The 23,395-nt window shown below is 43.8% G+C and overlaps 1 protein-coding gene across 3 annotated transcripts in view; it reads right to left on the bottom strand.

Moving 5' to 3' along the window:
• LDAH (lipid droplet associated hydrolase) overlaps positions 1-23,395 on the bottom strand; it is a 214,319-nt gene that overhangs the window by 117,537 nt on the left and 73,387 nt on the right. The window lies entirely within an intron of this gene.

Here is a 23,395-nt window from a genome sequence, read left to right as displayed (position 1 = left end):
TATCCACCCCCATGGCACCAGGCTATTTTTAGCCCCTTTGGCCCCACCCCTCCCCCAGGCAGACAACTTCCCTGCCACCCCCCAAGCCCAAACCCTGAAGACCAGCTAGCCTCACCCGCAGCCCTACAAATCCCACATCCTGCAAGACATTCCTGGTGCCAGGAGCCTATCAAAGTAATTCAGGGAAAAGCAAGGGGCAGGCAGGATAGGGGAGGGGAAAAGGTTCACAAAGGGGGTGTCATTCATTGGGAGAGGGTGGGAAATCAGGGGCTAAAAATAGCCCCTGGTCCTGGGGAGGATCCTCCAATCTCCTCCTTGTATTCCTGCAGACCCTTCTATTTCCCCTGATCCTGCTAAACCCTAATGGAGCCCACCAACTCCCTATGGACCCAGCTAGCCCCCTCAATCCCTCCAAACCCCCCATGGATCCCTTGCCCCCCTGATCCTATCAAAGCCTCCTGGTCCCCCTCCCCTTCCCCCAACAGACCCTGCTAAACCCTGATCCCCCTTCTAGCCCACCCCCATCCCAACATACTTTAGATTGGGTGGCCATTTTTAACTCAATCTAACCTTCCTGAATGTCGATACATAACCACAGTTTCTTTACTTCAAGTTCCCTGTTTCTAAAATGAGGATAAACACCATGTTCTTACCACATATGGTGCTTGGAAGATAAATACATTAAAGGGATCAAAAGGCACTCAGATATTTTAGTAAAGGACAGGACGCAAGACAGAACTGAGTCTCATCTAGTCCCATTACTTGCATAAAATACCTATCCTTAAGGATAAAAAGTTACAAAAGAAGCAAGATTTCATTTACAATAAACAATGTGACAAAAGATTATTTGGTATTCTATTTAGAGCCCTTCGCACTGTGAGATGGATTAAAAAAGGGCCTTGCTTAGTGTAAATGAGAATCTAGCCCATAATATTTCAAATGCTACCATCAAAGCTTCTAACTGATACACAGTAAATTTCATCCCAATCGAGATCAGTGACTTTGCACAGTGGAGTTTATTAGCATTAATGGACATTGCCTTTGTGCATGCAACAGCTATTTCCCTCAATGGAATGAGTGAACTTGTACATGATAATTAGCATTAAATACGATCATTTAAAGCAAAATGATAAGTTGCTGAAAGAAAATAGCATCTTCTAATATTTCTTCCCCAAAGCTTAAGCAAATTACCGTAGAGGCTGCCACAGAAAGAGCTTTGTTTAACCAAATTAATATTCCTAGTAAAACTATTATTGGTCATATCCTGGCATAATTTCCATTGGCTTACTTTAAATGAAAAAGAAAAGAAGGAAGAAAGTTTTATTAAAACATGCGCAAGAACACAACATTAGATGAGAAGTAATGTTTTGCCTATAAGGCTTTCTGCAGGTAATGGAAAATGAAAATGCTCATTCTGTTTTCCAAAACCCCAAATGAGGGCCTAAGGCCAAAACATTGTTTTTAATCTTAATTTCTATTTTTAGCAAAAACAGTCTTAACCACTTCTTTATTTATTCGGCAGCCTAACCTCATGCAGAAACTGGTTGACCACTTGCTCATCTTATTAAAAGTACATACAGTACACACAAAACACAGAATATGGGGGGAAGTACAAGCTAAAGGATAGGACCCTGACCTAGGAGTACAGGTACTCGAATTCTACTCCAGACTTTGCCACTAGGGTGACAAATCTTTTTAAAACGTCAAGGAGGGACATATGCCTGCCTCTCCCCCACTATGCCTCCGCCAGTGGCACAGCCAAAGCCGAGCAGGCCTGGGATGGATTTAGTCTGCCCAGAGGGCTCGGAGCTCCCCACCCTATTGATTTTCACTTGGGAGCCCTGCACTGGCCACATGCTCCCTACCCACCCAGCAGCAGTGGGGGGCACAGCTCTACAACACTGCTGCCCCCTTGCTGCCAGTTGGGTAGGGGGCACCTTGCCTGCATCTGCTCCTACCCCATGCACAAATCGTGGGGGGGGGTATGTGGCCCCCCATGTTCCCCCTCAGGGGTGTATGCAGTGGCAAGGGGCCCCTCTCCTTGCCCTAGGACCCCTGGATGAGCCACCCTGAGCTCTGTCCTGCTCCATGCCCCAGCCCCATGCAGCACCCCCAGCCCCTTGCCCCACTCCTGCCCTTACTGTGGGAACCTCCATCTAACATCTCTCTTCCCCGTGCCCTCTACCCCCCACACAGACTTACCTGCAGGGAGCTGCTCTCCATGCTGCCCAGCTGTATTTCCTGGCTGTGGTGTGTGTGCGTGCAGGTGTACACGTGCATGTGTGGTGCCCCCTGCATCCCGATCCCAGCATTATATTTTTAAACCTGTCGTTTCCTGTGGATCCCTGCACGATGCTGTGAATCCGGGACAAATATTGTCCCAGATTCATGCAGCCCGGAACTGGGACTTGAGGTTCCTAACCAGGACTGTCCCACCCAAATAGAAATAGGTGGTCACCTTATTTGCCACCAATATGCTCTGTGACTTCTGGTAGGTGAAGAACACTCTGTAAATGTGTTTCTGATCCCCACCCTTTATTTGTCTCGCACTATCAATTTTTCATCGTCAGTCTTGTGGTATTTTATGCCTGCTTCATATTTCCGACTCCTGAAAAGAAGTGATTACTGGAGAGTCTCAGCTTTTACCTGGTTGGGGGTTAGAGGGAGAGGGAATAGTAACCACATAACCCTTGTGTCATAGACAAACGCTTCAAAATACCCCACAGAGAGGTTCAGTAAAGATTTGGCAAATAAAAATATTATACAATAGATTATTGTTAAAAACTCACTATGTTGAAACCATCTTATGAGTGCTGAGAGATCCAACTCCCAATTTCTGAATAAATGTGGTGTCCTCTTTAACAGGCAAACTCTTCAGGTATAGGGAGTGGTTCTCACTATATATAAATAAATGGGTTACCTCCTACAGTGAGTGCTCCAAAAATTAACAACACTGGGCCAACTTTTTCAGATTAAACTTACCAAAGTCATGCATCTAAATTCCATACTTAATTACTGAAAAAGTGGCCTAAACCTCTGTGCTGCCAATACATTGACAGTTCAGTGATTTCAGGAGGAACTGTGGCTGCTCTGAGCAACTGAATGCAAGGTTACTTATTTAGGTCCTGTCTCTCTCTTTCTCCATCAGCTTCCGCCATCCTGTAAAAGTAAATTGAGCCCTGAAAGCCAGCACAACCTAACAGGGATTGTGACAAAAGTCTGAAGATGACTAGTTCATTCCTTTTTCAAAAGCTGATATACTGCCAAGCCGAATTACATAGGTATAACTTTTGGAAACTCTGCATAGGAAGATAAGCATGTATTTGGAGTTTTTTTGGGATCCACAAGCTAAATTCCATTCATGGTAGCTAATGGACTAATTCTGCAGTCTTTAGTCAGGTAAAATTTTTTACTGACTGCAATGGAAGTTTTTTTTTGATTGAATAAGGAATATGAAATCATAACCTGAAGAACAAATCAGCTTGGAAGTCTGTAATTTTCTCCCCGTTTCCCAGTAGTCAAATTTCTAGTATCTTCCATTTTTAAACATAACAGAGAAATTACTTTCATCATGTATGATGCTCTTGATCCTGCAAACATATATCTGTACTGTCGATCCCTGCTGACTTTGAGTTATTTTCATTAATGAATAAGAATGAACACAAATCTGTAATGAAGATAATCCAGACTCACATCAGCAAAACCTTGAGATCATCCCAGAGAGGCCCATACCTCTACGGATTCAACTTTATTTTTTGACCAAATATAACATTACTGCATCTGACATTAGCTCATAATATGTCCCCAATGCAAATGTTACCCTTATAATAGCACAAAATATATGAGAGCAAGGTGGTAAGTGTCATAGGTTTATAAGATTATTTATTTATTTTATGGAATAAAATGATCCACAGATTGTCCAAAGTCAACATGAATTTCTTGGGTGGAGAAACTTAAATGGGATCTTTGTATAAGCAAACAGACTTGCACAAACATATTGGCCGTTAGTTCTCAAATGGCTCAACATCAGAGGAGGAGTGGAGGATGACTTATTTCACCTCAGGTGTGGAATAAATTACATAGCTGAAATGGAGCTCATTAAAGCAGTTTTCAGATAGCAGAATCACAAGAGTTGTACCTTACATTGCAAACACACAACCTGGGCCAAGTCATGCCATTTTAAGACTTTATTTAGCTTTTTTTCAATATTTAAAAGAAATACTGTATTTCTGTTTTTCTTTGGCACGATGTTAATCTTCTGATGTGCTTTTGGAAAAACAAGTGTGTGATCACTTTAAAGAATCTCTTTCTGACCTCTAGTAAACCCAGTCAGAAAACAATAATAGATTAAATTTAAGTGTTTGCTCAGAGATTAGTTGACTGGTTAATCTTGCAATGAAGGAGAAGCCTGGTTTTTAGGGAAATAACAGGTTTTGTTTGGGGGGGGGAGGGGATTGAGCTGCGTATGCGAGAGAAAGCCTTCAGACCCCTCCCCCCCCCCAAGAAAGCAGATACTCTATATTAGAGATTCAAATCATTGCAACAAAACTGGAAGAAGTCTGTAAGACATAGGCATTCCAATACAAAGTCTACAGGATCCTGAGTGTCTTTGAAGACAGTAATTACTGAAAGATACTGTAAACCAGATCTTCAAGGCTGAATGAATGGTTACATTTGTATGTGCCTAATCTGAAGCATCAATTCAAAAAGGGAAAATGAATATAAACCTGGCCAGTTAAGTATTCAGCTGCCTATGTGCCAAAATGCCAGATTAGCAAGCTTGCATCCTAGACATCTGAACACCCAAACTGGACACACGTGAACATCTACACAGGTGCCAGGGACAGCCAGCTTAGAAACATGGCTCAAGAGGTCACAACGGAAGATTTGAGACAGGAATTCTCTAAGCTGTAGCATTTATTACAACCAGTTAAGGCATAATATAAATTTTCCCTCGTAGGCGACTGGTAGGGAGGACATGGAGTGGCACATGCTCCTCCAGACTCAGGAGGCATCAGTCGCCCATGATTTCCCTTAAAAGGCAGGGCAGATCATCCTGTGAGGTGCTACAAAAGGCGGAAAGTTATCTTGTAGACAAATGGTCTTTTCTACATAAAAGCAAAACAAACCGACAAGTGATACACTGCTACAAACCAGAAGTCAATTAGCTTATTTTTAAGATGATCAGCCATTTCAGCCATCCAGTTATATATGTGGATCTCATCAATGAAGTATATGAATACCGTCCATTACTCAAAAAGATGACTTGCCTCATCTCCTGCTCTGCCACCAAGATGGCTTTAGTTGTACTCTTATTTGCGTTTTTATTTAGTGAATGGAAGGCTACTGTGGGAAAATTTGGGTTAAGTGGGTTTTACATTTGGCTGTAAAGGTGGTGAGAGTTGCATATTATTTGCCTGACTCCCAAGAAGAGTCAGCCTCCCATGGTCACTTGCCTGTCCTAGCTAGTGAACACTAGCATTGTTTCAGTAGGAAGCAGGTGTCACAGAGAACTGCCATATTGGAGGGGGCAAGAATGGGGAGGACTGTTATTTTTGAAAGGTAAGAATTAGTTGCAATGACTCAGGAATAAAGAAAAATAAGAATGTGGATATAAATTAATTTACTGACAATTAGACTTTTAATTCTTAGGGAGCTTAGGGAGACTGGAGCACAGGTGGTTTTCTCATTTGTTCTTCCACTGAGCAGATGCAGACAGCGTCACAAGGCCTGCATCAGAGAGGTCAACTGGCGGCTTTGGAGCTGGTGTTACTGGGCGGGCTTTGGATTCTTTGACCACGACCCGCACTTCCACACAGGAGACATGCTAGGGTGGGATGGGCTACATCTCTCCCCGAAACTCAAGCATGTTTTCTCTTCCAGGTTGGCTGAATTCGTACAGCGAACTTTAAACTAGATTCATCAGGGGATGGGGATGCAGAGGTACAGGAGGACACTTTAACTTCAAGCCAGGTGACTCAAGCAGGAACAACCCAGGTAAGTGACAAGGGCCCGGGCAAGCTTGGGAACAAGAGGGCAGCACAAACATCCACAGGAGGTCCCAACTGCCTCTACACAAATGCTAGAAGTATGGGGAATAAGCAGGAGGAACTCGCCCTCCTGCTAGCTAGCCAAAACCGAGACCTGGCTGGGCTTACAGAAACCTGGTGGGATTCTACCCATGACTGGGCAGTAGACATCAAGGGCTATAGGTTGTATAGACAAGATAGAGTAGAGAGAAAAGGTTGGGGCAGCAGGGAAATGTAGCACTCTACATTAAAGAGCAGTACACGTCCTCGATGATCAGCATGGGTTCAGAAGAGGGGCAAACTGAGGTGCTCTGGGTTATAATGCAAGGGGGTCGTGGGAAGAGGGACTTGATAGTGGGCATCTACTACAGACCGCCTCACCAGGGGGATGAGCTGGACCTGGAATTTTCAGGTCAGCTCATGGAGGCTGTAAGGACAAGGGATGTAGTTGTCATGGATGACCTAAACTATCCAGACATCTGCTGGGAGGATCAGTCAGCCAGGTCTGAACACTCACATAGGTTTTTAGCCCACATACAGGACCTCCACCTAACCCAAGAGGTACATAATCCCACCAGAGGAAATGCCTTCCTGGACTTGGTCCTTGCCACAGGCGATGACCTTGTGAGGGATCTGCGGGTGCTCGACTACCTAGGCATTAGTGACCATTGTCTGTTGGAATTTACTATCTGGCACAGGGTGGTGAAAGCAAGCAGTATGGCAAAAGTCCCTGATTTCAAGAGGGCCAAATTCAACGAGCTAATAAGATTAGTAAGAGAGACATTGGGAACTTGGAGCTTCAATGAGATGGGAGTCCAGGATGGGTTGTTCCTTAAGGAGACGATCCACCAGGCTCAGAGGGAGTCAGTCCCAATGCAAACCAAAAGGGGCAAGAGTGCTAAACAGCCCCCTTGGCTCAGTAAAGGCATCCAGGACAGCCTGAGTGCAAAAAAGGTGGCATACAATCAGTGGAAGCAAGAGGCAACCACCAAGGAGAATTACACCTCCACTGCTGGTGATTACAGGGAGGTGGTTAGGAAGGCCAAGGGAAAGATGGAACTAGGGTTGGAGACCAGAATTAGGGATAACAAAAAGTCCTTTTTCAAATGCATAGGGAGTAAGAAGGCACCAGGTAACATGAGGCCCCTAAAGGACAGGTCTGGCAATCTGCTGATTGCAGCAAAGAAAAAAGCTGATCTCTTCAACGAGTTCTTTGCCTCTGTATTTCCGAGCAGGGACCAGGACAACTCCCCCACTACGATTACAGACAGGCTCAGGGGACACAATGCCATGCCTAGGGTCAGGGACAATCTAGTTAGGAAACTCTTGGAAGGGCTGGATGTGTATAAATCAGCAGGTCTGGGTGGTCTTCATCTGAGGGTACTGAGGGAATTGGCGGAGGTCATAGCAGGGCCCCTGGCACAGCTGTATGAGCACTTGCGGTGCTCTGACCAGGTCCCTGAGGACTGGAAGAGAGCCAATGTGGTCCCCATTTACAAGAAGGGGAGAAAGGAGGACCTGGGTAACTATAGGCCAGTTAGTCTCACCTCAGTCCTTGGAAGACCTTTGAGAAAATTATCAAGGAACACATCTGCGTGGGCCCTGCATGGGAGGTAATGCTCAGGGGCAACCAACATGGGTTCACTGCGGGCAGATCCTGTCCAACTAACCTTGTTTCCTTTTACGACTAGGTCACAAAGTCTTTGGATGCGGGCGCTGAGGTGGATGTCATCTACATGGACTTCAAGAAGGACTTTGTTTCTCACCCCATTCTCATAAAAAAACTAGGTGACTGCAGCACTGATGCCTACACAGTCAGATGGGCAGCAAATTGGTCACACCCAGAGAATGGTGGTGGACAGGTCATTTTCAACCTAGAGGGATGTGGGCAGTGGAGTTCCCCAGGGCTTGATCCTCAGGCCTGTGCTATTCAACATCTTTATCAGCGACTTGGAGGTGGGCATGGAAAGCACGCTGCCCACATTCACTGATGACACAAAGATGTGGGGCAAGGTGGGCATGCTGGAGGGAAGGGATCAAATCCACCTAGATCAACAGGTTACAGAGGTGGGTGGATGACAACAGGATGGAATCTGAAGCAGACAAGTGCAAGGTGCTGCATCGAGGGAGAAGGAACCAGCAGCACACCTATACGCTGGGGAACATCCTTAACAACACAATTGCTGAAAGGGATCTTGGAGTCATTACTGACTCCCGGATGGACATGAGCCATCAGTGCAAGTAAGTGGTCAGTAAGGCTAACTGCACCTTGTCGTGCGTCTACAGATGCATCACAAGCAGGTCCAGGGACGTGATCCTTCCTATCTATGCGATGCTGGTCAGGCTGCAGTTGGAGTACTGTGTCCAGTTCTGAGCGCCGCACTTCAAGAGGGATGTGGCTAAGCTTGAGAGGGTCCCGAGGAGGGCCACTCGCATGGTCAGGGGGCAGCAGGCCAGACCCTACGAAGACAGACTGAAGGGCATGAATCTATTCAGCCTCCACAAGAGAAAACTGAGAGGGGATCTGGTGGCCATCTATAAACTCACCAGGGGGGACCAGCAGAAAATAGGTGAGGCTCAGTTCCCCTGGGCACCACCTGGGATAACAAGGAATAATGGCCACAAATTGATTGAGAGTAGGTTTAAGGCTTGATATCAGGATGCATTACTTTACGGTTAGGGCTGCCAGGTTCTGGAATTGGCTTTCAAGGGAGGTGGTGCTCTCCCCTACCTTGGGGGTCTTTGAGAGTTGGTTGGATAGATAGCTGACTGGGGTATTATGATCCCAGCAGTCGTTCCTGTCCAGGGCAGGGGGTTGGACTTGATGATCTGTTCAGGTCCTTTCTGACCCTAGAAACTATGAAAGTATGAATTCTATAATATTAAGCCTTTACCTCCCTGCTAGTCCATCCCATTATGCCCACTTTTGTACGTGCATTATTTCTTTGCCATTACATGATACGAAATGAAAATGTTAACACCCACAGAACAGTGTTTCAAAACTGAACTGCCAATTTTGCATGTCTAACACAAGCAAACCTGGGGGGGGGGGAGAGGAGCATCTTACCACCCCCACCTTGTATCTACTGTTGACAGACTTTACCCAATCCCTTATCTGATTACTGAACCCTAGAGTAGTTGTAGCAGCGAACTGTAAAATGCCAATTGAGTGGGGGGAAGGGGCTTAAACAAATGTCTAATAAATACTTAAAAACTCATATTGATACCAGGAACAAGGTTTTAAAGCATTATGTTTTAGATTAACCCTTAGACCTTAATCTGTCTGCCCTCCCTTTGGGAACTATACATGGGACTTTTTAGATAAACATACCATTCGTTATTGTTTATTGGAGTAATTACATTTTGTAAAAGTACCCTCCAAAAATAAATTATCATCTGCTCAAAATGCTGTAATGGTCCATGTCATTATTTTCTTTATTAGAAAAATAACACTGGTTTTAATTTGTGATTTGGAATACAGGAATCATTTACTAACACTTTTTTTTTTTTCTGAAACAATATTATGTAATGTCCAATTGATTTTTGAAGGGTGGTGTGCTTTAAATAAAATCATAGTTGATATGATCACCAAGAATAAGCTAACATGCTCAATAAATGCTACTGAATGCATATAGCACATATTTTTTTAAGTAAGAAAATTAGTGCAGCAAACAAATTATTAATGAAATATTCACAGTGGTCTCATTTCTTTGGATTTACTTTATTTCCAAACTTGTCTTAATTGAGAGTAATCAAAGAACAACTCAAGATGAGCATCAAGACCCAACAGATAAAAAAAAACAAAACAGGCCTTATGCCAAATCATGATAATGGACTTAGTTCAGCAATACAGATATTAATAAGTATGTTCTTCTGGTCTAGTTCTGTGCTATTCCTTATGTAGTCATGAATACCAATATACAATTGTATCAGAATATCCAAATAGCTGCATTTTACAACCATTTCATAAGGACTATAGGTATACAGTTCTATAGAACAAAAACTATTTCCTTATGTGGATCTAAATGGCAGTTTTCTAGCTGTGTACCTGCTGTTTTGGCCTCTGTGTCTGTACACTTGGGAGAGGTAGGGGGAGTAGGGGGGGCGAGAAGCAGGACGACTCGTCTGTGTTACAGTCCCAGTAGTTGAGTGGCCAGGGCACTTGCCTAGGAATATGGAGATGCAGGCTCTAGCCCAACTTGCTCACAGGGGGTCTGAACCTAAACAATGTTCTAACCACCATACCACAGGTTGGGCTTATCCAATTGTTTCTTCAGGGCTCCTTTTCTGAAGCTAAACCACCACTCCTTGCATTAGATAAAATAGGTGGGAGGGCAGTGCAGCATGGAAGTTGCTACCTCACTGTGAGCAAGAAGCCCTCATTAAGTTCAGGGCTTTCTCTATTCCAAACCAGCATCACTGAATCACACAGCCCCTAGCCTGCTTTTCTTTTGGCTTGATGTCTTTCCTTTTAATGCAGTGGTTTTCAAACTTTTTTCATTTGCAGACCCCTAAAAAATGTTAAATGGCAGTGCAGACCCTTCTGAATTGTAAAGTGCGTATTCACTAGAGGTACATCAATACATCAGTTCAGTATCGGATCGCCACCAATAAAAGGAAAATTGACTATATCAGAAATCAACTTTTTTTGCCCGATGCGGCCAATAATGTGACCAATAAATGCTCTGTGTATGACTACAGCCATTGCATGCACGGGGCCAGGAATGTAGCCAAGCAGCTTGGACAACTGCATCCATCTGGTAAATGTGTTGTGATACAAGGTCTGATGAAAGGTCCCCTGGAGGAAGGGGAGGGGTAAGGTGGACACACTGGGGCTCCTGCAGTGAGGGAGGGAGTGGGGCTGGGGCAGGTGCTGCCCAGTTGGGGTGGGGCAGGGGAGGGCATGGGATAGAGCCATGGCCCATCCAGGGGTGGAGGAGGGGAGTGGCTCCCACTGCTGCACAGACCCCAGGAACGCATGGTGGGTCACGCAGATCTGTGCAGATCTGGGGCAGCTGATGCTGTGGGTTGGGGCTGGGTCTGCACTGGGCTCTTCCTGGTGGGGGCTGGACCGGGCTGCACTTCAGGTAGCTGGCAGCAGCACTGGGAGGGAGGCTACAGGACAGGGGGCTGCAGCCACCCCAAAAGTCGCCGTACATTTTGCTAGGCCAGGGGTTGTCAACCGGGAGTACATGTACCCCTGGGGGTACTTGGATGGGTCCTAGGGGGTACGCATGGGTGGGCAGAGATGGAGCGCCACCACCTCCCAGGAGCAGGGCTGAGACAAGGACAGTGGTGCCCCTCTGCAGGGCAGGGAAGCTCGCATGCAGTGGCCACCACCGCCACGCATCAGCCCAGTGAGCTTCCCCGCCCTGCAGAGGGACACCACTGCCCTCACTCCAGCCCAGTGAATTCCTCCACCCCACCCTAGCCCTGCTCCTGAGAGGCAACAGTGGTGCTCCATGCCCGCCTCCCCGCTTGGTGCCCAGCCGTACACTCCTCACCCCACTCAGTATCCGTCTGCCAGGGGTACTTAGCCTAAAAAAAGATTGAAAAAACCCATGTGCTAGGCCAAAATAAACCCTTTCAGCCTTCTTTCAGCTGGAGTACTGCATCCAGTTCCAGGCACCACACTTTAACAAGGATGTGGACAAACTTGAGAGTCAAAGATGAGTCACCCACATGATCTGAGTCTTAAAAGGCAAGCCATCTGAGGAAAGGCTGAGGCATCTGGGACTCTTCAGCCTGAGGAAAAGGAGCCTGAGATGGGACCTGATACCAGCTTACTGCTACACTAGGGGACTACATCGAGGGCTCGGTGAGCAACTGTTCACCAGGGCACCCGAGGGGCAAACCAGGAGTAATGGCCACAAAATCCTGGAAGAGTGATTTAGGCTCAACATTAGGAAAAGCTTTTTCTGGCCTTACAATCTATGAATCTTCACTCTGCACCTGTTTCAATTTGAAATCATCTTTCCTGAACGTGGGTGACCACAGTTGCATACAGTATTTCAGATAAGGTCTTATGGGTCCTCTGTATAATGGGTGTAAATGAATCCTTATTTCTGCTGGAAGCATCTTACCGCACATACTCTAGTAACGCATGCGTCTTTCATGGCTGCAACACGTTAGCAGTTCACAATCATCCTGAATCAACTAATATGGCCAGGTCTTTCTCCACCTCTGTCCTTCCAACTGATAAAGTTCCAACTTATAGGAGTCCCCAAGTGTGTAACTACATATCGACTGTTGGATTTCATCCCATTTCTAAAATTACTGTCTTAAAAATCATCAAGTCCTTTCTCCATGTTACAAACCTCTTCCACTACTGATTACCTTCCATATTTTGAGATATCTTTCATCAGTATACTCCTATTTTTTTTTACCTATATCAATGGTCCCAAGACCATTCCTCAAGAAATTCCAGTAGGAAATTTCTTCTCAGCCTAAAACCATTTGTCACTTTAGCCAGGTGCTTAGCCATCTTGCAGTTCCTTCACCACTCTCTATTGCCTCCAGTTTAGCTAATCATTTGCTTTGTGGCACTGTATCAAAAAGTTTCCAAAGGCCAGGATAATTTAAATCTATCAGTTCCCTCACAGAGAAAATCGGTTATCTTACCCAAGACGGATATTTGATAAAGTTAGATACCTCCATGTCTCTTCGTAATCCTTCTTTCAGAATTTGTTTTCAAACTTTGTACATCGTTGATATTATTGTAAGCAGTCTGTATTTGCTTGGATCATTTTTTGCCTTCTTTCTTAACTGGGAGTTTTACATTGCCAATAGACGATCACATTGCTACTGCCCTATCTTTCATAGAGTTATTAAACATCCTTGCTGTTTGACTGGCATTTTCTTGTGTCAGTTCTTCAGTACCCTGGGACAAGGATTACCTAATACCCTCCTTCTCACCCTGGTTTCAGCACATTAAGCGATTTTTGTTCTTAATTTGAATATTGTATTTTCCATTTTCATTCCCACCAGCCATGCTATCTTTGCTTCTGCATTCTACACCTTTTTAACATTTCCTTTGTAAAATCTGTGTTTAACTTTCGTAATTCTCATTAATCTCTACCCTTCCTAACCTCCAGGATGTACCTTTCTATGCTGAATGGATTCTCCCAGCCACAGACCAGAGTACCACTATAGTAGAGGCTATAAAAATACAGAACCACAACATGTTTTAAAGCCTGGGCTAGCTACAATGGCTACAGACATAGGTGAGTGTCTTCATTTTGGAAAGGAAATGCCAGTTAAATATCACTGGCATGCTAAAAGTTCTTCAGTTTTTGCACAATCCCCACCAAAAAACACGACAAGTTCTCAGCAGTAACTGGCAACCAGTCTTCTGATGTCTCAGTACAAAGACCTATCGAATATATCTACAGATGTGGTCAAGGGCAGAAACAGTAATGATACTAGAATCTAGACATGGTTTTTCAATGGACAACACATGCTCAAGCTAGAATTACTTATTTGCTCCTGCCCAGGTACCAATCATTTCTGCTAATTCTACAGTGAAGAAAATAAAAATAATATTCATCAACACAATACACAGCGAGATCTGCTACCCGCTGCTTATTTTATTTTATTTTTTAAGAATCAAAGAAAAGGTAAACCGTAATGAAGGATTGGAAGGAGGATGATATATTAACCTTGCAGATGTTTAGAGGGCACTACTGCTGATCTAGAGAGCATGGAAAAAAACACAAATGAATTCATTTGAAAATGTACCAAGTGGGTGAATACGGCTGCCAGTCAAGCTGTCAGGACAGGTCTCCAGTGGCTCATACAAATAGCACTCTACACATCCCTGCTCTCAGACTGGGCCTCTGGATACCACCTCCATACCAAAAGGGTACATTATTGTAACAGGGAACCCTGGCCCTGTTATTAGAAAGCAGGGCAGGCCCTTCAAGGGAAGAGATTTTAGAGCATAGCCAGCTGGCAGAGCAGGGTCTCAAGGACAGTCCTGCAGGCAGGTCAGCCGACTGGGGGAGTCACATGACTGAGAAAGGACTCAGGCCAGAGCTAACATGTCCAGGGGCTGAGCTAGCCAAGGGAGAGGACCAGCCCTGGGAGTGGCCGAGTGCGGGGCTCCTGACCAGCCCAGGAGGCTGGAAGAAAACAGCTTGGCAGGCAGCGGGACAGGGCAGAGTGACTCACAGAGAAAGAGGTTGGTAAGCAGGCACACAGCCTCTATTTTTCTTCATATGTTACAGCCCAGGGGCTTACTGATTATAGATTCATAGATGCTAGGGTCGGAAGGGACCTCAAAGGATCATTGAGTCCAACCCCCTGCCAGTGGCAGGAAAAAGTGCTGGGATCATGTGACCCCAGCCAGCTGCTTGTCCAGCCTCCTCTTGAAGAGCCCCAAGGTAGGGGAGAGCACCACCTCCCTTGGAAGCCCGTTCCAGATTCTGGCGACCCTTACTGTAAAGAAGTTCTTTCTGATGTCCAACCTAAACCTATTCTCCATCAGTTTGTGGCCATATTCCAAGGGGTGCTCTAGTAAACAAAGCATCTCCTATTCTCTGCTGCCACCCTTCCCCCCCCCGATGTTGCAGTTTAACCTGGAGGTTTAGGCTGCGACTCTAAGGGGTGGTTTTTGGAGGTCCTATTAGTATCCCCAAGGGTATGTGCTGGTTTTGAGCCTTGCTGGGACAGGTTCATGGCACAGCATGAGCTGGGGCCCAGAAGCTAGGCCTAAAGCAGCGGGCCTGGGCTGCAGAACCAGCCAGAGTAGAAGGGCAGAAGCCAGGAAGGCTAAAACCCCAACAAATAGGGAAAAGAAAGGCCTGGAGTAAGACGCCAGGACAAAGGTCCACCCAATTGGAGATCTGAAGTCTGCGAGGCATGGGGCGCAGTGTGGGGGAGGGATGGAGCCGTGCAGTTAGCTCTGAAGGCAGGAGCTCCACACATCCACAGGTTTCTTGAGCAAGACCAGATCTTGGAAGCCCTGGGGCAGCCTCCCCTTGAATAGAAGAAACATCAAGACTTGGTGGTTAAGTGAAGGGAAGACCATTCCCAAAGTGATCTAGGAAAAAGGAGATTTTGGGGGCCTCCAGGGGCTTGCAGCCACCCTGGGGATGGTGCCCTGTTACAATTACATAGTGGGAATCTTGCAGTTTCTTTGCGTCTTTGATTAACTAAGCCGTCTCCACTGAATTAAGAGACTCAGTCCTACTCAACAGAAGCCATCTCTGTTTGCTTTCTGACAGAGAAAGGCAACATTTCCATGGAAGAGTCTGATCTAGCTGAAAAAAATCCCCTCAAAATAGTTTTCCCGGCCTTAGCTCCTAAGCCTAATATTTGGCAGGCAGTGTTCTAGCTCATTTATTACCTTAGAGGAAACACTTATTTTTGGCCTGACATACGTATTACCTAGTTTTATTAGGGAAAAATTGTTTTGCTGATACCCAAGTTATCTTGTACCATTAGGCAGAGGCATGTAATGTATTATTTCTGGACAGAGGAATACAGTATACTTAGGTAATTCTTTAGTGGAACATGTATTAGTATGATCAACTCCTAATGTTTGGTTAAACATAAATATCTCATGGTTTTACAAGGGGAAATTTCAGCCACAAAATTGAGAGGAAATAGAAAACTTTCAGTGCACAGTGCATAAGAATACCACTTTTCATTGTGGTCAGTTATACTACTCCTTTGCATGTTTTTAGGGAGACTGAGGCAGCTGCAATGCCCAACTCAAAGAATTTGGGAACTAAATGGGCAGCTATACAGCTGATGATAGCAGATAAAGAAAAGAAAGAGGCAGTTGTAGGAGGGTTAAAACAAAGAAACATGAGAGATTACATAAGAACAGATTCATTAGGTCTGCTGGCCAAGTGAGGCATCATGAAAGACAAATACAGCTAGTGGAATCTGGCCCAAAAAAACCAAAACTTTAATCTTTTCCATCTTTATAATACATGGAAATAGGGAAGGAGAGGTAGAGAATAGTGATGTGGAAAGCAAGGGAAAAGAATGGTCTGAAAGAATGAACAAAGAAAACAAGACATGAAAAGGAAAAAAGATGATATTTCACGGTTTGACATGGAGCAAGGAGAACAGCGATAGAGCTGGTAGAAGGTGGCAAGAAATCTGACATAAGACAGTGAGTACATAGGGGCAAAGGCTGGAATAACCAAGGATGCAGATGGGGCCAAGTAGTGCAAAGCTGCAAAAGCAATGACGTGGAATATGAACGTGAGAGAGGGAGAGAGGCAGGAAGCTAGCAACAGCAGACTAAAGAACTTGCTGATGTTAAGCACTGATAAAAATCCCACCCAAAATTTTATTTGCCATTTTACTAGTTCATTTCAAGCATCTGATGAAGTGGCTTGTGGCCTATGAAAACTCATGCCTCTCCACACCAGTTAGTCTGAGTTAGACACTGCTCTGCCTTCCTTGTTTTACTAGGAGACATATCTGCATTTTTAAAGTAGCAATGAAAATCCTAAAGCAACATAAATGAAACTGAAAAATATTAAAAGAGATACCTTGGCTAACTAGGTATTTTAATGTGGTTTGTAACGCAACTAATTCAGTTAAGAGAATACTTTAGCTCCATTAAACACTAAGCTTTATATTTAAAAGAAATACAAAAACTAAATGGTTTTATTCCTTTGTCTTTAAACATTAGCTATTAAGATACACAGGTATGAAATTAATATTTTTATAAGAAAACACTTGTGATAATGTAGCACACAAATTATGTTGGGTCAAACTGATGTAGTACCACCACTTTTAGTACAGCCAGGGCAATTCACCCTATCCCAGAACGTGACCCCCGTTACCAGTTCTGATTGTTGGCATTGCTTCTAAGAGGAAGAGCAGGGGCAGGGCTGCTGGCTAAAGAGGTCTAAAGCAAAATTAAGCAGATGAGTGAAACCTGCCCTCAGGATCTGATTATCTCCACTGCTTTATAGTTTGTACAGCCACTAACATATTCAGTGTGAGCGGAAAATGCCGTTGTTTAGATTTAGTATTCATTTTATACTCTATTTTGTGTTCACTTTACCGTGATAAAAACTGCTACACGCACTGCAAGGCAGAGGGGAAACAATGCTATTAATTCCAGCTCCATGAAAATCAGTAGCAAATCTCCTACATACTTCAGTCTAGAATTTCACTTGATAGCTCCTTTAACTGACGCTGACTTACTTACCAATGCTTATCAATAGGGACCTACTCAAATCACGATTTCACAGAAATCACAAAATTCCAGCATTGCCTGCGAAATCAGGCAATGCCTGCAAAACCCGCGAGGGGGAAAAAACCCCCCAACTTATTGAAAATAAAATGCTGGCTCCCCAGTGGCAGCCAGCAGTTCTCATGGCTCAGCCATGCAACCCGCTGGGGTGCAAGAGCATAGGGGGCTGCCAGCAAGAAGAGAAGCCCAAGATGGCTGCTACCCCCATGTCTTGCCACTGGTTGGCTGAGAGGGCTGCCTGTTATGCAGACCTGACCCTCTCCACCAATTAGTAGTAAGGGGCAGAGCTGCATAACAGGCAGCCCTCTCAGCCAATCAACAGGAAAAAGCGGGGCTCCTTGGCCAATCCATGGAATGGGGGTGGAAGTGGGGAGTTTGTTTTGCAGGGTTATTGTAAATGGTGGCCCACCCAGCAACCTGCCTGCAAAATTGGTTACTTGCCTCTTTGATTTGGGTAGGTCCCTACCTATCAACCTTCTGCATCTGCTCTTCAAAACAAAGGGACAGTCCATTCTTCAATTTGCATGTAGTTTTGGGAAACACATTTCTGTTGAAAGCAAACTCATAACTATACATGGAGACAGCACGCTATTAGTTTTAAATAGAGCTATGCGATCCAGACTGTAGCCTTCCCATTACCAAGACTGACATTTCTTTTTTTATCATTCATAAAGAAAGTGCTGAAGGTTTTCATGCGTCTGCAAAGATTTTTAGTCACCTATCTGAAATATAGTACTGCAGGTGTGGCATTGTGCCAAAGACATTACGATGGATTTATTTTTCTTGGAGTTCTCCATTATAGCTGAAATAGAGACTGAAGTGCTACTGTTGCAAAGCTATTTTTTGTTCTTCCTAAGTGAGGGTTTATTTTGCTCTTCACTTTACACAGATAAGGTGTGCTGCACATAACTGAGTCCAATTCATCAGCAAATCAACAAGCAATAAATCTGAAGAGATTTCCTAGTTGTACAAATGCGGACTTTTGGGTTCATTCACATGACTGCAAATTTCCAGGTCATGGTTCACTGCAGTCCTAGTACTGCATATGGGTTTGCAGAGTCACATTTTTTAATTATATAGAGAAGAGTATTACTAAATCTAACCTGAGCACTGCATGTCACAAGTCCAAGGATGAAGCTATTACGCTGCAATAAAATCCACTGCCTTGCAACCCCTAGCCAAGGGGTTTTTTATCCTACATATCTGGTGGATATCACAGGGACATTTGTGGAGACTCAAACTATGTAACCTCAATGGTGATTTTTTCAAACTATAGTTGTACACCCAAAATGACTACAGGATAATGGCATTTCCAGAACCACTCTGCTCCACATACAAGCTAATGGGCACCTTTTAACTGGCAACCATGCAACATCAAAAATCAACCCTTTTTTCAGATTAGGCAACACTCCCAATAAAACATACTGTTTTATCTGCACTACTGCACAACAGACCATATACACCTTAAACATTGCTGTAATCACATGCCCTGATACAGCAAAACACTGGCATGTGCATATCTTTAAGGCTGTTAATAGTCCAGTCAAGCATCAGCAAGAAAAACAACTCCAGCAGAACAGCAGCAAGTGTGCCAGAGCCCTAGGATATTGTTCCCATTTTGTATTTCAGCCTCCCCATGAAAGGAGCTCAATTAAGCTTCAGCTTTCACCTAAATGCAACTCCCTCACCTTTAAAGGAAGTATCTTATCCAACTATTTTTCATAGCAAGAGTACAGTAATTAAGTAACTGGAACAGATTACCAAGGGATGCGGCAGATTCTCTCTCATTTGTAATTATGCCTTCCAATGTGCATTGTTTTGCATTTTTCTCCATTTAAGTTTCATCTGCCAGCCACTCTTCCCATCTGAGAGGAAGAACCCTCCCCAAGAAAAAAACAAAACAACCTGAACAAACAGCTCTTTGACTTATGTATGCAGATAAACTATAAACAACTGGATCATACTGGGAATTCTGAAAGGTCTCAATATTCATGGTAAAGAGGGTTTAATTACAAATAAAACCAGTATTGAACATGCTTGAGCTGATGCCATCAACTGTGTCTAGTGGTATTTTCCATTACCAATTTGGTTGGCATCAAAATGAAACATTCTAATGTCCCAGTCAGAAAATGAAAACTTTGAGCCAAATAATTAGAAATGTCTGTTGAGCAATTCTTTGTTCAAAACCACCTTGTGCAGAGAATGAAGCTAATGGCCGTAACAAAAGCATGCACCTCGTACATACAGGGTAAATATGAGTAAGGGGGTACTTCATCCTCAGATTGCCAGAAGATGTAAAATCCATTGTCCAGACTGCCTGGGACTAGAGCATTCTTAGCCACTCTACAAGGAGAAATCTTCAGCTTTATAGAGAAGCTACATCTTTTAATTCAATCCAATCTCTCACATATTAAATTTAACTATTCTACCTTATTTGCCTTACTAACAATAATAGAGCAAATGCTCAAACAACTTATGCTAAAACATCAGTGTCACTCATCTTAGTGCACTGTGGCGTGCTTTCTAAAGTCAAGATGCCAAAGATATAAATGTTACATTTTCATAGGGTTTCTTAGGGTTCAAATTCTTTGAGATTTTTTTTTGCACTAACAGCCATCTGCATTTAATTAGAGGTGATGGTATCAGCTGGAGAACATACCTATGTCATGGGGTGAAAGGCTGAAAATGATCCATAAACAATCTTAAAACCTAAATCCAAAGCTCCATGGAATGCAGTCATTGAAGGCATTAAACTCTGCAACGGATGGACGTCAAAAAGCTTTAACATGACTCTTATTTTCTAGACAAGAAGCCAGAAACCTATTTGGGTTTCTACAACTTTTACTTTAAAGCACTTCTTTAAAAATATAGACATCAAGCTTATTTGTAAATTGGGATGAGAACTGTAGGTTCCTTCTAAAGGAGAGATCAATAGTATAAAGTATCAAAAATATATATTAGAAAGCAATTGGTAAATATATATTTTTTAAAAATAGGAAATAGCCAGAATCCAGAAAAGCTATCTTCCACATGGCTGTAACACAAAGCAGAATCCCAGGTCTTTTCTCAAATCCACATAAACTGGGCGCAACTCCATGAAAACCAAAGGATTATATAATTCAGGCACAAATGCAAACAGCCTTTAAGTTAAAGGTACAACCCTGTAAGATCTGACTTTATGATCATGAGTTGCTAAATTTTGGGGGTAGACCACTAAAAAGATAATGCAATAGAACCGTTTAGAAATATTTTTAATGCAGGCTATAAAATTTCATTTCACTCATTTTGAACTTGATTCAACAAGCCTCTTAAGTACATACCTAACTTAAAGAACTCCAATAGTCTTGTTGCAGTTCACAAGGGAATTTTGCCATCAACTTCAAGGGTGCTAGGATTTCCCCAATTCAATCTAGTTGAATGACAGTAGTCAGACCTGTGCCCAAACATCTGGCTGATTTGGGACCTTTTTGAATAATTAACAGAATGTGGCTCAAAAGGGAAAAAACCATCACGGTAAGGGAGACAGCTGCAGCATCTTGAGTGCTATTTGCTTTTCACACATTTAGATTTAAAACATTCCAGTGGGTTCATAACATGAAATGTTCATTTGTTTCCTCAAAATAGACATCCAGTAATAAAACCATGAGTGAAACACCAATATTTCCAGGCAGTGACAAAAATACCAACATTTGTTTCAATACTAATGATTCATTACATACATTTGGAAGACCTGTCCTTTTCAAAAGTCTGGAAAGATTAAAGGTTTTTGAGCAACAGAGACTGCAGCATCAGGAGAGGGAGCAAGACTATTCTGTGTTGAGCTGACAGTTCCTGCTCCATGCTATGAAAACAACCAGTTCTTCTACACAAGCACTGATGTGGGACACCTCACTGTTGATGAATACCATGTGAAGTGCTCAAAGTGAATCACTGCTGGCAGCAGCTGGCTACAGAAACAGGAAGCTCACTCTCAACTATATTTTAAATCCATGCTTGCACATGAAGCGTGCTTAATTATGATAGTCTCATCATCTTTTTAATATAGCTAAAAGTTACTGATATTCAAGAACAGGTCCCCAAATACATTTATATGCATACAGTTTGCTACACACACTAAAAATTACCAAGCCTTGTGATTATTCACGATGGCCAACATCAAAGACTGAAAGCAATAGAAGCAACTGCAATAGAGAATTCTGAGAGTGAAATTTGGTGGATGAAATGCAAGAGTAACCGGAGTTTCTGGGCTCCTTCTCCCTTCTCCAGCTTTCAGTGCAGTGCAGTGCAGCCATGCAAGCAGAGGGTGAGCCTGGAGCCACGTGGTGCAGTGGTGGAAGGGGGTGTGCCCATGCGGTTTAGCAGTGGGGTTAGGTACTGGCGCAATGCAACGGGCATCTGTGTAGAGTGCTGCCTGGGGGATCTGTGGCTCACCCTGAGTCAGCCTTCAAGTGTGCAGCACCGGCTGGTGCAGCCCATGGGGTTTTCAGCCCCTCCTTACGTAGAAGTTGGACAATCCTGTCATACATCAATAAACACTACAAGAGGAGGTTATCTAACTTTAAGAGCGTATCAGACAGCCATATATATGCCTGATTCCAGGAAATATTGCAAAATGGTATAAGTTAACAGTATACGTATGTGCATGTCTGGGGACTGTAGTTTAATTTACATATTTATACCTTCAAGGTAGTTTCTTTTCCCACTTTTTCTCTCTCTGTTCCCTTTTGCATCCATTACACCTATCCATCAATGAGTAGCTTGCACAATAACCTTGTATTTTCCCTTTCAGTCTGGCCAGGCATTGAATGCCACAAACACAAACCAAGAAATGAGATATTTCAGTACTGGCTGCACTGACTCTCAACAGCTACCCAGCCCAAAGGGAGGGTATAAGGCAAGAGTGACCAAGATATGGACTGTGGGGGGTCCTCATGTGTCTGTAAAGTTGGATGAGTGGCAGCTGTGTTCACTGTCATGGCTCTAGATGCCACTGCCACCACTTACCGCATCTCCAGTTTTCCAGACCCATGGGGAGCCCCGCGAACCATATATGGAAAATGCTTTACATCAGTGCTATACAGTTCATCCAGCCCATGCACGGGGCTGCTCCGCAAGCTGGATTCAGAATGTGGGGTCATGTCGCCTGGTGCACAGTGCCGGAAATTTGGCAATAAGAGGAGCAGCAGCTGCTGTGGCCCTGGAGCTGCAGCAATTAATGCTGCCAAATTTCAGCCGCTTGTGTCGAATGATGCAGCCACATGCTCTAGATTGAAACTGGGGACCAGCTGCACCACACTCACCTGGCCCACATGGCCAGAAGAATTGGAGAGCACCAGTATAAAGATTTTCCAAAACAAACAAGCATTTTAAACATTTGAATTGGCTCAAAATAACTTAAAAGCCACAATGTAGCCCAAACCCCCAAATGTATTTTGACTTTTTACACATTCACATAAACACCCCTCAGGATGCTGATCCCATAACACAATAATGAGAGTAAGGCTTGTTAGTTACAACTGAGTCATATTCCCCAAAAACAGTGGTTCTGGAAAACTTCCATGGCCCTCCTCCTCTCCTGTTTGCAACTCTGCAAACCATAATTCCACCCGCTGCAACATCTAGTGAAGGTAGCCTGACATCCCTGAGACCACCTGCCACACACATAGTGTGATTAGAAAAGCACTGCATGTATTCCTAATTATTAATCATTAATATATCATACATATTACATATCATTAATGTAGCTTAGCAAGCAGGCACTAGTGGGAAAAGACAACCCCATCTAATCAGCCACTTCTCCACCACCATTAAGTACTCTGGGAACCACTAGTAGCCCACAGACCACAGTATGGGAATCACTGTCTCAAAATAACATGCATCCCTTTTATATATATATATATATATAGCACAGAGTATTACTTGGCTTCTGCGGGTTACTATTTTAGACACTTTCCTACCAGCACCCTGGATCATATGAATATAAAAACAAATGGCCCACCTCAGGTAGGCATACTTATTGTAACAGGCCTGGTCTTGGAAGGTACCCTATAAAACACAGCTTCATACATGCTACTAAGATCCACACAGTGCAGAGGGCAACAACATACTTAGCATCGATTCTCAGGACATAATCCATCCTCAGGAC

This window comes from Crocodylus porosus, unplaced genomic scaffold, assembly GCF_001723895.1.
Source record: "Crocodylus porosus isolate Cpor-Errol unplaced genomic scaffold, CroPor_comp1, whole genome shotgun sequence".
NCBI classification, from domain to species: Eukaryota; Metazoa; Chordata; order Crocodylia; family Crocodylidae; genus Crocodylus; species Crocodylus porosus.
This window is presented reverse-complemented; position numbering and strand designations above follow the sequence as displayed.